The sequence below is a fragment of the Balaenoptera physalus genome (genome assembly GCF_965194825.1).
Source record: "Balaenoptera physalus genome assembly, contig: HAP1_SCAFFOLD_971, whole genome shotgun sequence".
Lineage (NCBI taxonomy): Eukaryota > Metazoa > Chordata > Mammalia > Artiodactyla > Balaenopteridae > Balaenoptera > Balaenoptera physalus.
Genome location: NW_028125819.1, coordinates 161,429 through 177,270, shown reverse-complemented (window position 1 = coordinate 177,270; position 15,842 = coordinate 161,429). Strand labels below are relative to the sequence as shown.

Genomic DNA, 15,842 nt, shown 5'->3' with positions numbered 1-15,842 from the left:
TACTCCAGGGCCAATTTGAGTTTAGTGATATTAGATTTGGACTGCAGAATCATTCTTCTTAAGTTCAAACAAAAAGATTAAAAATATAAACTATATCTTAGCCTAGATCTAACTGATTAAATATCAAATATTCCTTTGTAATGTCAGCATTAATATTTAAATTGTACTCAGTGAAACTCCATAATGATAATTTGGGTTTATGTTTTAGGCACTTGTCTTATGAATGCCACTGGAATTTTGTGTCCACACTTCATCTGTAACCTCACCCATGCCCATATTTTGACACTGCACAGCAGTATGCTTTCCCAACTCATGGCAGTTGTTGCTGTGTAGTCAATTTTCCTAACTGTGCTAAAATATTTACCTAATGATGCTTTAAATCCATTTACATTGTGCCTTCTGAAGGGGCAGCACATGTTCAAAACATATGTAAACCTCTCCGTTCCTTTGATAATGAATCACAAGTTTCCTCTACAGACCAGCTGCAGGCCATTATATTTTTTCCCAGGTGTTCAAGGTAATTTAGAGGTGAGATGAGTTGCCCAATTCCCCAGGTGCCCCTAGCCCATTCACTCCAATAATTACTGTTTGAGCCCAGCAGTGTGGGTATATTGACATTTAGAATTTGTTTCCTTGAAATGCAGCATTTGTTAGGAGAACGAGCAAGTAGAAGAGCTGGGCCGTTGTTAGCCAACCATTTGCACGTGAGCATCAAAAATCTATTTCTATTTTCTGAAAACTCATACCATAATCTACTTAATGGAGGCTACCACATTTCTAAGATTCCAAAGCAGTTCAATAAGAATAATGATACATGAACTGTATTTTAAAAAAGTTATTTAAATGTATTTTAAAAATATCGTCTGAAATTTAATTGTTTAAGAGTGACTATAACACTGTATAAAATATTTATAGGCATTTTCTAGCCTTTGATATTAAGATGTTTATATTCTGCATAACAAAGTCACAGGAATTATTTTTTAAATTTTTTATAAAAATGTACGATGACACATGGGCATAAGGCAGGTATAAGTCTCAAAACATACATATCAATTTATATCTATAAGTGTGTGTGACAACTTGAAAATCTACATATCCTCACAGGAGTGACAGTTGAAATAATTTATGATATTATTTTTGGTGAGCACAAGGGGAATAGGCATGCTCATATATTATTCGAATTAGGCATGGCTCGTATTAAGTATAAATTTATATATTCTGAGATGGCAATTTGTTAATGTACAGAAAATTTAAATTATTCATTTGCTACATGCGTAAGATACCTCATGCATTCATTTACCAAACTGTCTTCGCATTTGGTGGCTATTGACATCTAGAAGCCCACTATAAAACCTGTTGATCAGGCAAAGCTAATTTCTTAGATTTACTCTGTAAGGAAGAATGTCAGACACTGTGACAGAGTCTGAGTACTGCTTCAAATGAGGCATTAAAGCAGTAAAGTTTTTTTTTTTAAATTATTTAATTTATTTTTGGCTGCGTTGGGTCTTTGTTGCTGCTCAGGGGCTTTCTCTAGCTGCGGTGAGCGGGGGCTACTCTTCTTTTCGGTGCGCGGGCTTCTCATTGCGGTGGCTTCTCTTGTTGCGGAGCACCGGCTCTAGGCACATGGGCTTCAGTTGTTGTGGCTCACGGGCTCAGTTGCTCCGCGGCATGTGGGATCTTCCCGGCCCAGGCCTCGAACCCGTGTCCCCTGCATTGGCAGGCGGATTCTTAACCACTGCGCCACCAGGGAAGTCCCGGCAGTATAGTTTTATAGTTTTAGCGTCTGCAGAATTCGAAGGTGAATCCTTTAAGTCAGGGAGCAGGTTGGGATTGGGTAGATGTTACAATGTAATAACTGTATTAGCGGGAACTATGAGATGAGGTCCCTAAAGCAAGTCCTGATGAGCAAACGGTTAGTTTTTATAAACATATTGTTTACTTTGTTCATAAACTTACCTTTGAGGAGCTGCTATTTCTTGAAGCAAGCAGAATAAGGGGATTATGAGGAGTTTGAAATGCACTTCTAAACCAGGAACCTAGAATATGCAATTAAACCCAGAAACTCATGCTCAGTACAAAAGCCCGCAGAACCAGACATTTCAAAACATGTGTAAGTCCCACTAAGCTATAGACATTTTATACATAACAATGAGAAACAGAGAATTTAATTTAAAACTATGTTCAATGACCATTGTTTTTATCATTTTACTTCGAAAGTGTCCAGGTATCCAAATTATTTATTTATTTATTTATTTTTTTCCAGATTTTATGTTTTTGGTTTTGTTTTAAACTTTTAAATTTATTATTTATTTACTATTTTTATTTTTGGCTGTGTTGGGTCTTCGTTTCTGTGCGAGGGCTTTCTCCAGTTGCGGCGAGTGGGGGCCACTCTTCATCGCGGTGCGCGGGCCTCTCACTATCGCGGCCTCTCTTGTTGCGGAGCACAGGCTCCAGACGCTCAGGCTCAGTAGTTGTGGCTCACGGGCCCTGTTGCTCCGCGGCATGTGGGATCTTCCCAGACCAGGGCTCGAACCCGTGTCCCCTGCACTGGCAGGCAGATTCTCAACCACTGCGCCACCAGGGAAGCCCCAAATTATTTATTAATTAACTTGATTTAATATTGGTCCAAAGTCTTAACTGACTAAAGATCTAAATATTCAATTTCAGTATAGCATTTATAATATTCACAGTATTAAACATTTCAAAAAGTTATCCATTATTTTAAATTTAGTCAGTTAAACCTAATTTGATGTTTTTGTAATAATCTCTGGAAATAATGTTAACACCATAGAACTGGAATAGTTTAAAAATATAAATTACGAGAAGTTAAACCGAAGTCTTCTATTAACTAACTAAAATATTGTGATAACATTACATTAGCATGGTGATAAAATTAGTGGAATCTCATAGAGTTAATTTAAAGCTAATATCACCCTAATCTTTCCAGAGTCATCTACTTATCAAAGATAAAACATGAAAAGTTTTAAAATAAATAAACATTTCTATTCATATATCAGAAATTATGATCAGGTAATCTCGAAATTTTCCCAGGAGTAGGGAAAATTAGAATGGGATGAATGACAATAGATGTGAGATGGATTTCAGACAGACAGGAAATTATCACTATAATTTAATTATCTTTCCTATATAAGGAGGAGCTTAGACGCAGAAAAACACATTTCAACATGCATATACGCGAGAGGGAGAGAGTCGTGATAGCTGGTACAAAACATAATTTATTCTCTTGACAATTCCATCAAGTCATATGAGTATAAAGCTAGTGTTCTTTAATCCACAAAATATGGAAATAAGATTTTCCCATGTTTAAAAGAATGATCTCTCAGATAATATAGAGTATTTCCTCATGAGGGTTTTTTCTTTCATTTTTAAAGCATTATTTCTTAAAACATCCACCTTCATGGGGTGGTGGTTAATAAAAAACAATATGGGTTTTTCTCCTTTTGTACTCTTATTCTAAATTTTCTCAGTACTAGTTGATTCCCCATGAAGAAAAATGAGAGAAAGTGAAAGCTCTCACGTTGGCTTGCTTATAAGGGTCAAAATATCCTGAGCCCTCTCTTACTTATTCCCTCTTGGCTCTCTCCACCTCAGCCTCATGAGCTTTATGCCATGAATTCAGTGAGCACCTGTTTTTGTTTTGGCTTTTCCTTTTGACGTTTGCTTTTCCTTCAAATTTCTGAATGGCTTACTCTCTTCCTTAAGTCTTTGCTCAGTCAGCACCTTCTCTGTGAAGCTACCCAGAACAGTCTCTCATCCCCACCCATCCATCACCACCTGCAATTAGTCCCTTTGTGCCTTTTCTCCTCTGTTTCACTCTGGGGAACCTGTCATTTCTAACCTGCCATAAAATTTACTTATTTGTTATGTTCATTGTCTTTATCTGCTCTCCCAGCCCCCAAACACAAGAATGAAAGCTACCTGAAGTCAATGATCTCAATTGTATTCCCTGTAAAACAGGGTCTTCTGCATAGCAGGTGCTAATTAACCTTTCTTAAGTTAGTGAATGGAAGAGCACACTTAATTTTCCCCATAGCACACAAGTACAAAGGGTGAGGAGGTGCTTATAATTCATCCCCTGTTACTGTCAACTTTTGCTCTGAAATAATAATTCCCACAATTTTTCCTTATTTGTATATTTGAGAACATTTACTATTTATAACAATTTTCATCAATCATTTATTTTAAATAATTAAATATTCTGGATTCTAGAGTTCTTTACTTTTTGGTTAGCAGAATTTAGTCCACTAGTTTTTCTCCTAAAAAAATTACCGTATTTTATCTACTTAATTTTTCATGTGTTAGAAAGACAGTATGGTCAGATATAAAATATTGAAGTCATGCCCTTTATAAGAAAACATTGTGGGGAGTTCCCTGGTGGTCTAGTGGTTAGGATTCGGCACTTCACTGCCATGGCCCAGATTCAGTCCCTGGTCGGGGAACTGAAATCCCACAAGCCACACAGTGCGGCCAAAAAACAAACAAACAAACAAAACCAGTTGTGGTTATGTCAATTATACCTCAATAAAAAATAAATAAATAAAAAGAAAAGAACGTGACTATTGCAGCACTGTCTCTTAGCTTAGCTCTCTTTGTTTTTCATTGTAAAAACCTGAAGACAAACTGTTTCTCCTTTTCTTTTTTTGATGGCTGATCTTATTTATTTGTTACATGTATAATATCTCATTTTTCACTGGACTCCATTTCTCCTATTTTTTTTTCTTTTACTAATTTGCTTTTCTTTCCCAGAAGCTATGCATTCCTTCTTTAAGATAACTGATATCATAAGGAAAATTCTTGGTATTAATCTTTCTACGTTAATTTGTCTTTGTATAAGGTGTGCTCTTACAGTCTTCAGATTCATATCTATTTTAGAATAATTATCTTTCATTTTTTTCACTTCATGTTTTTCTGTCTCATTTTTTTCTCTCATCTCATGATTATTATTTATGCACATTTGGATCTTCTTTTGACATATTTCTCATTTTCTCTAATACTAAATTTACTTCTTTGTCCTTTCCAATTGATATATTTATATTTTGCGACTTATTCAATTTCTACTCCATGCTCACTAAATTTTCGGGTGCATTGCTAATTATACTGGACTATTGTTTCTTTTTTTTTTTTTTTTATAAAGTTTCCCCCCATTTTTTTTTTTTTTAATTTTATTTATTTATTTATGGCTGTGTTTGGTCTTCGTTTCTGTGCGAGGGCTTTCTCCAGTTGCGGCAAGTGGGGGCCACTCTTCATCATGGTGCGTGGGCCTCTCATTATCGTGGCCTCTCTTGTTGCAGAGCGCAGACTCCAGACGCGCAGGCTCAGTAATTGTGGCTCACGGGCCCAGTTGCTCCGCGGCATGTGGGATCTTCCCAGACCAGGGCTCGAACCCGTGTCCCCTGCATTGGCAGGCAGATTCTCAACCACTGCGCCACCAGGGAAGCCCTGGACTATTGTTTCTAATATGCCTTATTTTTATTGTATTTTCCCATTATTTTATTTTCTAAGTTCTGCAAGCTCAATTTTTAAATTGCATCTGTCTCATAATCTTTCTTTTAGACACTTCAGTATATTTTTTCTGCAATCTCCTTCATTAAATGGAAATGATATCAATCGTGATTTGTGCCCACTCTGATGCACTATTAGTGTAAATATTTTCTTTGTTTCCTGGATAATTTTTTCTGCGTTATTACTTCTTCCTGTTTCTGTGGGTAGGTGTTATGAGCAGAAGGTCCTCGCAGTTAAACATTGTACAATCAGAGAGAAATGGGGAAAGTGAGCAATTAGTCATCATCCTCAGCTGGATTGAATAGTGTGACTTCATCAGTATTATCATTTTATTTTTGTGGCAGACGTTAGGATAATCCTGACCCAGGTATTCCTTTAAGCATTCTTTATTGTTTTCACTCCTTCCTCCTACTCCTCTGGACCATCAACATTTGTTGCCTCAGAAAATGTTTGAAACAGTCAAAAGGAGTTTAAAATTTACCCAATATAACTGAATATCAAATAATCTCCTGAGTATATGAGAGAAGAGGAGGAGAGTGGGAGAGAACCCTGATCTGAAGATTTACCCAAAAGACATTTCCAAACTGGAACAGACTGAGTTACTAGAGTTTTTGAATGGCCAGATAGGCACACGATGGAGAAAACATGGTGAATCTGATGGTCAAGTTATGTTAAGTTATAGAGAAGTGAAGATCACAGTTGTGTATTCATGAAGCTTCTGACCTGTAATGTTTACACCTTTGCCCTGTTTTCACATTTTCTCTTATCTGCACTCAGCAGTTGGGTGGCACCTAACAGAAACTAAATGACATGTGGAAATGCATCCTCCTTCCCTGCCCCTCACTGCATCCCTGTGGGCTCCTTTGGGCAGGATTCAGGGCTATGGATTCATTAACATAGCCAGTCATCCTGCTTCCCCTTCTGCTTCTTGCGTTGGTCATTCCTTGGTGATGATTTGGTTTTCTATAGGAACATTCTCCTTCTCCAGACCCACCCAGCCTCCTGGACTTCATTGCTCTAACCAAAGAGGTCATGGAAAGGCCGTCTAGAATTTAAACTGTAGTTTAAATGAGGGGAGATCTAAGAGCTTAGGATCCCTCCCCAGGTTTGACAAAGACTAGATGATATTTGACTGGCATGCTTCAATGGTGTGGTTTGGTATTACAACCAGTTTCCTTTTTCATTGAAATTGATCTCTAGTTTTCAATGTGATTATATTTTCTCAGACAATTTTAAGAAAAACGAATAAGGGGAAAAATGTATACTGCCATCTTGAAACTGAATTCTTGTAAAATTATATAAGGTCTCCTTCCCAATTCTTTCATCTTACCTCTTACGACCACCCTTTATAACTTTAAATTTGAGTAACACTGAGTATTCTCTGTGATAATGGCCGCTTCTGCCACCGCTCTGATTCCTCTTCCACTTCCACCCTCTTCCATCGTACTTCTAATAGCTGTCCTCAGTTTGCAGTATTTCACATTTTGTGTCATGATAGTGTTTTGTTTGTTTTCATTTGATGATCTATTTCATTCACTTCAAGTTGGAAATGATTTAGAATTATTTATCTAGCTCTGAGGAAGCTATTGTATTTGGGAAAAATAATAGTATCTATAACTAGTCTCCAGTCAGGTGTAATATGAGAGACTGAAAATGCACACAGATAATGGCTGGACCAGATATGACAGTAGAACTCTGACCTACAGTGTCTGCAGCACCAGCCAACAAGCCAACCCACAATCTTTGCAGCAGTTCACCCAGAAGAGTCAGAACCTGATCAGTGACTGCCAGATTCCCACTTTTTACCCTTGCTTATAACTCAGGACCAACCAGAGAGGGTCAAATCTGCTTCCAGACCAATCATGTAACATACCTCACTTCTATTTACCCTGCCTCCAGCTTCTCCCTCCCAACCCCTTCCATTCAGAGCATATCAAAGCCTTTTCCTGTCCTCACTGTAAAGCTCTCAAACCCTCCTGCCAGCCAAAATCACGTGACGGTTGCTGACTCTCTTTCTGTTGCAAGCTCTGAATAAAGAGCCTTTGCTTGTTCTTATGGGGGTAGTCTTTGTTTATTTCCACAAATAGAAAACAGGGAGAATGAAAAACAAAACAAACCTATGTTTTGCACAGTTTCTTGACACTGAAGAACTTCTCCAAGTACATGACACAAATAGTTGTTTTTAATTCTTTATTACCTACTTAAGTGTGTTTCAACTTTCTTTGATCATATGCTGATTTATCTTCTTAGAGGCTGTCAGTATACATCTATCCTTTTCCAACTTTAGTCTTCTAAATAAATGGTACTCAGCAATGAGCACAAAAAGACTCACTGAGGCATGTCTGAGCTATCAAAATATTACTGCAAAACTGTTTAACGATATTTCTAAGAAAAATGAGAGATCAAGATATTTAATGTATTTTATAATTTAATTTAACATTATTTTATATATTCTAATATTGTTCACGTGTGATTATTTGTACAACTACAAGCACTTGAAGCATCTTACATAAATACAACTTATAAATTTTTTCTGTGGTTATACCGTTTACTTATTTACATAGAACTTTGCCAAGAGCAACCTTTCTTGTCAAATTTAAAGACAAAGTTATTCCCACGTAAACCTAAAAATGAAACTTCACAAATGATATTTTACATGTATAACATTTACGATGTCATGAAGCAAAAAACTATATTTTTTCATGTACACACTTGATTTCTGTTTTTCTTGTAACCTTTCCACAATTTTTCTATGAGAAATTCAAGAAATACAAAATATGTGGTAAAATGTGTTAATTTACAATAGTTAGACAATTAAAATTGCTGCTAATTTTGAATGCTAAACTTGTCTGTATTCAGTCAATTTTCAATTATCTTTCCTAAGAAAGGTCAAGGTGACACTGAAAACCAAAGCAGCCTATAATCAGATAATCACTTATAATGCACCTTTGGAGAGTATATTATTGTGTAATATATATCACTACATTTTATTACAGTTTTATTTAGGCAGATATGAAGGCTATTCTTTACTATGACTGATGAGACTAAATCCCCAAAGGGGGGTGCTGTATGTCTCTCAGAATATACAAATGATCTGTTTATCAAAAATATTTGCTAAACATGCTCAGGTTTTTCTACAAAGCAGGAAGAAATCCAACCTGGAATAATATGAAAATAAGATACTATTATATAAAATAAAATAAATACATGATTAACTAGGCAGAAATTAAGTTAGGAAGACTAGGGAAATTGGACATTATGATAACTGGAGTCCAAAATTTAAGTAAAAAGCCATCCTTAGTTGTTACAAAGATGAATCCCCTTACCTAAAATTTTCCTGTGTGAAAGTTAGAAGTACTAAACTTATCACGTGCATATTTCAGTTTCCTGGTGCTCAGGAAATCAATACATGAAAAATGGTGAAAATTTTAAATAATACTCAGTTTACCAAAACCTTTTTAGACTAAAAATAAAGCACAGAGTATACCTAAGAATTGTAAGAAAAAATTAGACAGGTTTTATAATGTTAATTCTCTGTAGAACCCAAGCCAGCAGGAAGTATTGAAAAAATTAAAATATTGTGTATACCTTCGGTCTACGTTAAAACTGCGTATATACTTAAATTTACAAAGAGTTATGCCATATAAATAAAATAAATATTACTTTGAAGTCCTTTGATAATTTTGTGAAAGGATCTACTTACTTTCCATTAAAATACCTCAAAATGTTAAGGGTACCTCATAACTTAACATTTTATGGTCCCCAAAGTATTCTTATTTTGAGAAGAGCTGAATTATAGAAGAGCTGAAATGTATTGAGTGCTCAGTATGTACAAGGTGTTGAGCTGTGCCTTTTTCATGCTCTCATTCCTCACTTACAGGAATTCTATGAAGTTAGAAATGTTAAATGATTTTATGAATATGGAAAAGCACAGCATAGACAGTAAAGCAATTTGCCCAGAATCAGGCAGCTACTGAATTGCAGGTTTAGAATTTGACCTCAAACTCCAGACTGTTAATCACTAAGTAACTTGCAGTCTGCATCTATGCTCTTACTTACCTTCCTCTTGAACTAGTATTTAGACTTCTATACAGCTTGTTCATGATAGCCTTACTCCATCTACTTGGACTTTAAGGTATTTTGTTATCATATCTCCATTTTCTCTTTTTCTTCATTCCTTGATTATTTACCTAAAGTGTTCTCAACTCTTTACACTAAAGTTGAATAGTGAAACTGAAATAAATCTGTACCTGGAGTTGGAGAACTAAATCATGGCATTTTCTGGGTCTCTCATTCTGGAAATTCACATATGTAATCTCTTTGGCTGTGACCTATAAGAAAAAGGAAATAGTTAAAATTCATTACCATTGAGGTCCGTGAACGTGCTATGATTTCTAGAAGTGATATACCATAATGATTGCCATTAATTTGTAGTCTTTTGATCATAAAAAATAGCTTGGGAGGATGTTTGCATGAGTCCAAATTATTATCTATCAAAAATATTAATCTATCAGTCTTTAGCAGGAAGTAATTATTGCGTCACTACTTATTTAAAGTTCTCTCAGATAAGTTTGAGCATACAGAAAAAGACTCTTGCAGTTTGCATATGGAAACAACATTCTAGTATTCTCCTTAGACATTTTAGAGACGTTGAATCTATTTGTGGAGAAGATAACATGACTGTTAGAATACAAAGAAGACCCATTAAAGCATTAAAGAAAGCCTAAATAGAAGTTAAAATTTTTTATTGCCACAGTAACCATGGTTCGTTTTGTCTTGAATGCTTTGTTTTTAGCTGTAGAGTTCCATATTATTTCAAAAACAAATTACCATGACATTTCCACCCAGAGCTTTAGAACTTCAATTAACTTTCAGAAAAACTGTGATTTTTTTTTTTGGAATCTAAGGCATAACTACAAGTAAAAATATAAGAATCATAGAAGGATGTGGGAAAGTATTTTTTATCCTGAACTAGGATATAATTAGTATTATCGATGCATTACAAGCTATTTGTGAATTACATAAGCCAACAAACAGGTCATAGAATATCAGCAAGCCAAAACTTTGAGCTCTTACAAAAGACTATTTTTACAAAGAAAGAATTCTTAATGATGCAATTACCTATCTAAAACATTTAAGTAGAAATAATTTCTTTATTTATGCTTGGAAGTTTTGCTACTTTACTGTTAAAACATTCAATACCCAGTACTAGCCATATGATCATGGCCAATTTACCAAAATCTGCTATCTCATCATCTTTAAAAATAAATATAATGTTATCTTTTAGAGTCGTTTGTTTATTTTCCAGAGTAGGTGTAGAATACTATTAGCTAAACTTGGGAGATATGGAGTCAGTATTTAGTAACTCAAATTTTCCTTTCAAGAGGTAATGTTGAGATATAAATGTATGGAAAACAGTTTGCCACTGAAATTAACTATGAAAGTTAAAACTACTTTTAGTTTGTTACATTACTTTGGCATATAGATGCCACTTAATAAATATTTCTATGAGAAGTCATGTTTTCAGACAACGTCTTCCTCTCTCAGTGATGTCTTAGATTTACATAAATGTGATTTTTATTTAGAAACTATGAACAGCTAATTTTATTATTTCCCTTTCACGTAATAATTTTAATTTAACAAAGTACATTCAAACATACACGCATGCATACACAGCATATCGACTGCCTATATCCTGTCAACAGCAAACATTTAAATTCTAAATCCAGCGTACATGTTGTTTGTTTTGAGTATTTTAGGGAAGAAATAGTTTTGATAGATGGCAAGCCATCAGAAAGGTATCTCATAATGTTTGTGATACCATCCTTTTCTCTAAATTTTGAAAGCTCCCATGATGAAGTAAGATTCAAGGGATCCAAATACCCTGCATGTCACACCGTGCTTAACATAGTGAAAGACTGGCTCACCTTGTCAGAAGAAATGTCTTAAAAGGATACATGAAAATGCTTCAAGTGGTTCATCTCGAGCGAAAGCATTTTTAACAGGATTGTACTATTGTACGTATATGTATAGACCTAGTTAAAATACTATTACAAACTTCAATATTTTAAGCCGTACATAGGTATTTAAATACAGATAAAAGTATTTTCAATGTCTATCAAATGTTCAGAATCCCATTAATATATTTTATAGCTCTAGGATATGTCTTTTGAAATTACACTAACATGTTGAAATTTGAAAAGGATAAAAAGATCTTTTCTCTGAAACAAAATATATGACATTTTTGGAAGTGCAAGGTATAAAAGAGAAATGGCATCCATGGAAATGACAGGCAGGACAGCCAATCAGCCCATGAGAGATATGCCATCGCTAAATGCAACTTCAGACTCACTGAACAGCTTGAGTAGACGGCTACAGCATCTCATGTGCAGGCTTGACATTAGAATCTTGAATTGAGGTTGAAGAAATCTATGAACATTAAACAAGTTTTATTTATCTTTACGCTATCAAAATCTGAAATATTGTCATGTGATTTAAAATATTGCACAATATTTAATAAAATAGTACATATATGGATACAATTCATAATTCCATGCTCAAAACTGTCTAATATATAATTGAGACAAATAATGCAAACATTGTGAAGTTTCCTTAGGATGTATATTTCCACACTTTGAAATAAAATAAGCCTTTTGATATCCTGTGGCTACATAGTGATCTTAGATATAGTGAACTTCCAAATGCTAAAATCTAATACTTTATGAACATGGAGAGAGTATAACTAAGTATATATCTATATCTATATCTCTATATTTATTTCTATATCTATCTATATAGAGATATATACTTTGTTTTCTAAAATAATTACATTTCTTATCACACATAAAACAAGTGTTACTGATCTAGTCCTATGATGCCAATATTTCTCTCCAAGAAATTGTAAATAAATTCTGAAACCTATTAATATGGTTGAAAAATATGTATGTGCATCAGGAATCACAGTGTAGGAAACAGAAAACTCTGAGTTTTTCATTTATTTTAAGAACGGATGAACAAACAGGAAATTCGGTGCATCCACATCCCTGGAGGGTTAGAGGAGAAAACTCAGGCCTGCTGTGGGAATGCAATACTTGGTTTCCGGGCCCTGCTACCACAGTGAGGATCCAGGGGTCTGGAAAACAGCAGTGGTTGCAGCCAGTGGTGCCTCTGCAGCAGCTGCCTGCCGCTCAGAACGCCTGCACAGTCAGAATGTGGGTTCGAGCCCCGCGAAGAGTCCTGTCTGTTGCAGCCGGGCCCTTGGCTGCAGCCACTCCAAGAAAAGCATCCTCTGCCTCCCTGGCGTCCCTGCAGGTTTCCTGTCAATGAAGCTCATGAAGAAAAACCACATTTTGTCTCCAATCCAAGTAACAGAATCTAGCAGTACAGTTCTTAGCTTTCTAGTCTCTGAGATACTAAAGTTAACTAGAAGGGATTGAAAAGGTTGCCAAAATCTAGTAGACAACATCTAGTACAATCCGCCTCTTTACTATTAGAATCAATACACACTCCTTTGATATATATTTAAATGTGAAAACAGAAACAGGAAAAACAACACGCTCCCATCTAATGCAATGAAGTTTCGTGCATGTTAATAAGAACATACTAATCCCTTGTCAAAAAAAAAAAAAGATATCAAATCCATCAGTTGCTTTTTTAACTCTAGATAACATTCATTCTCATTCTAATTTGATCACCATACCACTTTAATAATCATAAACCTGAACATTAAATCATAAAGATGTTTACTCTCACAAAAGGCAAACAAGATGGAGTATAATTTATGTAATATAAATGTAAATGTGTAGATGTAATATATAATATTATTTATATTTAATATATATATAAGTGAAGCATATACTGTTGTATAGTCTTTGTTTCAGCCATTGTTTACAAGAGCAGAGTTAGTCTTTATAACTTATTTATTCACCTTTCCATACCATATTCCTTTTGCTCTTAGATATCATTAAACTTTTCCAGGATATTTGACTTGAAGAAATGACCCAGAACTTCAGTCTTGAAGATCAGGGTCCTTATTAGTCTTGTCTGTTTTAGGTTTATCTAGTTTTCCATTCATACTTACAATAAGACCTGAGTCAATCCCATAGGTTCCAGGAACATTCTTCTCTGCACTCACTATGGTACGGCAATGTACTTTCCTCTTGATAATCAGGAACACTCAGCCAAAACAGCAAACCCCTTGGTCTGTAGGTTCAGTGGCAAGAGGATTCTGAATGGCCCAGTGGAGCCTATTGCATCACTTCTTTTGCTTAAAACTCTTTCATGTGTGTTGCCAGTAAAACTTAAAATATAGTAGTATTTTACTACTTACTAGAAAACATTATAGAGCAGTATTTTATTCATATACTTTCTCTGTGTGCCATGAAATTACTACTTCATTTCTTATATTAACAATAGCGTCTCTTCCCTACAACATATCCCATTTTTGTTTCCACACCTTATCCTCAAATTAATCTCTGAAAACATAAAGAGATGTATTTAAACGGAAAGCAAAGTAAATTTTTCCATCAATAAGCCTGAAAAGCAGGATAGATTCAGTATCATATCACATTACTTCTATAGATAGACACAGATAGAAGAATTGAAAGAGGGGGCATACGAATTAAAAAAAAAACAAAAACTTGAGAGGTTGAATTGATTTGAAATAGAAAGTAATCAGTTGGGTGAACTTTATTTTGTTTATAAAAACATATATACATAAGAATACGTACATTTAAATGCACACACTATATACACACATGCACACCATTTACACGTTTATTTTTCACCATCATTTAAAAGATTTTGGACTTCCATATAATGTATTTTTAAAAACACTGTAAATCATATTCAAGTCACATTACTTTGTGTTACATTATGAGAAGTAATAAGAAATCATTGATCAGCTTTGTATTTACCACTAAGGTAAATATAAAATGCATTGTAATAAAGATATTTTAAATATATATTATAGATAGATGCTTGTTTCTTGAAATTTAACATACTAAGCAACACTTAAAATAGAAATTCTAATCTATAATGTTTGAATACCCACTCTACAAATTGTCAGTATTCATGGAAATAGTAAGCAATTTCAGTTAATATGTGTGTGGTGTTAGCATTTGTATATGTGAGTTTGAAAAGAAAATTTAGTAAATAAGATGGCAATAAAATATGAAAATATAAGCATTAGGAACTAACAAAACATGAAAGATCAAATTCATGAAGATGATTAACTTTTTAAATTTATAAATCTCACTTTGATCAATGTAGAAGAAATTTGACCAGTATGATAAATTTTGTCCTTCAAAAATATTAGCCATGTATACCCAAAGTCATGTGCATTGATTCTTGGTGTGATACAGTTGATGCAATAATTTAGAGAATATTAAAAGGAAGAAACAAGTAAGTACATTATCAAGAAACATTTTTAAACTGATATAATCATTCTCTCAAAACTCACAGAACCAGATTTTGAAACTACTAATGCTGTGCATGTACTAACAGTGTGTTTATATATGAGTTAGGAGAATTCAAAGAAAATAAAACCTTGGTTATCATAATGGAAATAATATCATATGGTACCCATCTTTTAAAATGTTCTATATTTTTAAAGATTTTCTGATAATAAACAATGAGTTCCTTCATGTTTACATTTTTTAAAATTTCTTTTTAAAATATAAAGTATTGCTATTCCATTACAGTAATTTTGTCATCAAGATGTCAGACAGTTCTTGGCATTTCCTAATAAGTTATGTGGAGTAATTGGATCAGAGATATAACAAAGACTGGATCTATTTGAAAATCCATAATTACTTTCTGCATGTTGGGATTTCTGAAATTAGAAATTGTGTTTTATAGCACAAAAAATATAAATATTTACCTCTTATCAATTAGATAGGATGCTTTCAGTTATTATTTGATTTTGTTAATTTCATATTGAAACTGTGAATTTTAAGAATAGAATATATTCTAGAAGTAGATATTTTATTAACAAAAAGTGAAAGCGGTCCAGTGGTTAGGACTCACACTTTCACTGCCGTGGCCTGTGTTCAGTCCCTGGTCAGGGAACTAGTTCCCGCAAGCCACATGGCGCGGCCAAAAAAAAAAGTCACTTCTTTCAATTAGTAAGGTTTATAATTGAAATGTCCTTTTGTAGAGGAAGGTGGACTCTCTAAGTCCTCAAATTGATAAAACCAAGGACAGCATATTTTAATTAAATAACAAAATAATAAAAATACTTGTTATTAATTTAAATGTATTTGAATATACCTCCTTAATGTTTAATGAGTATTTACTGTGTCAACACTCTTTGGCACCCA

At 34.3% G+C, this 15,842-nt stretch overlaps 1 long non-coding RNA gene across 1 annotated transcript; it reads right to left on the bottom strand.

The window, feature by feature from the left end:
• Positions 1 to 7,546: 7,546 nt before the first annotated feature.
• Positions 7,547 to 11,956, bottom strand: LOC309653711. The gene is made up of 3 exons (XR_014259404.1): positions 11,876 to 11,956; positions 9,774 to 9,854; positions 7,547 to 8,273 (listed from the first exon to the last, which is right to left on the bottom strand). It is a non-coding gene; the product is annotated as an uncharacterized lncRNA (long non-coding RNA).
• Between the last annotated feature and the right edge of the window lie 3,886 nt (positions 11,957 to 15,842).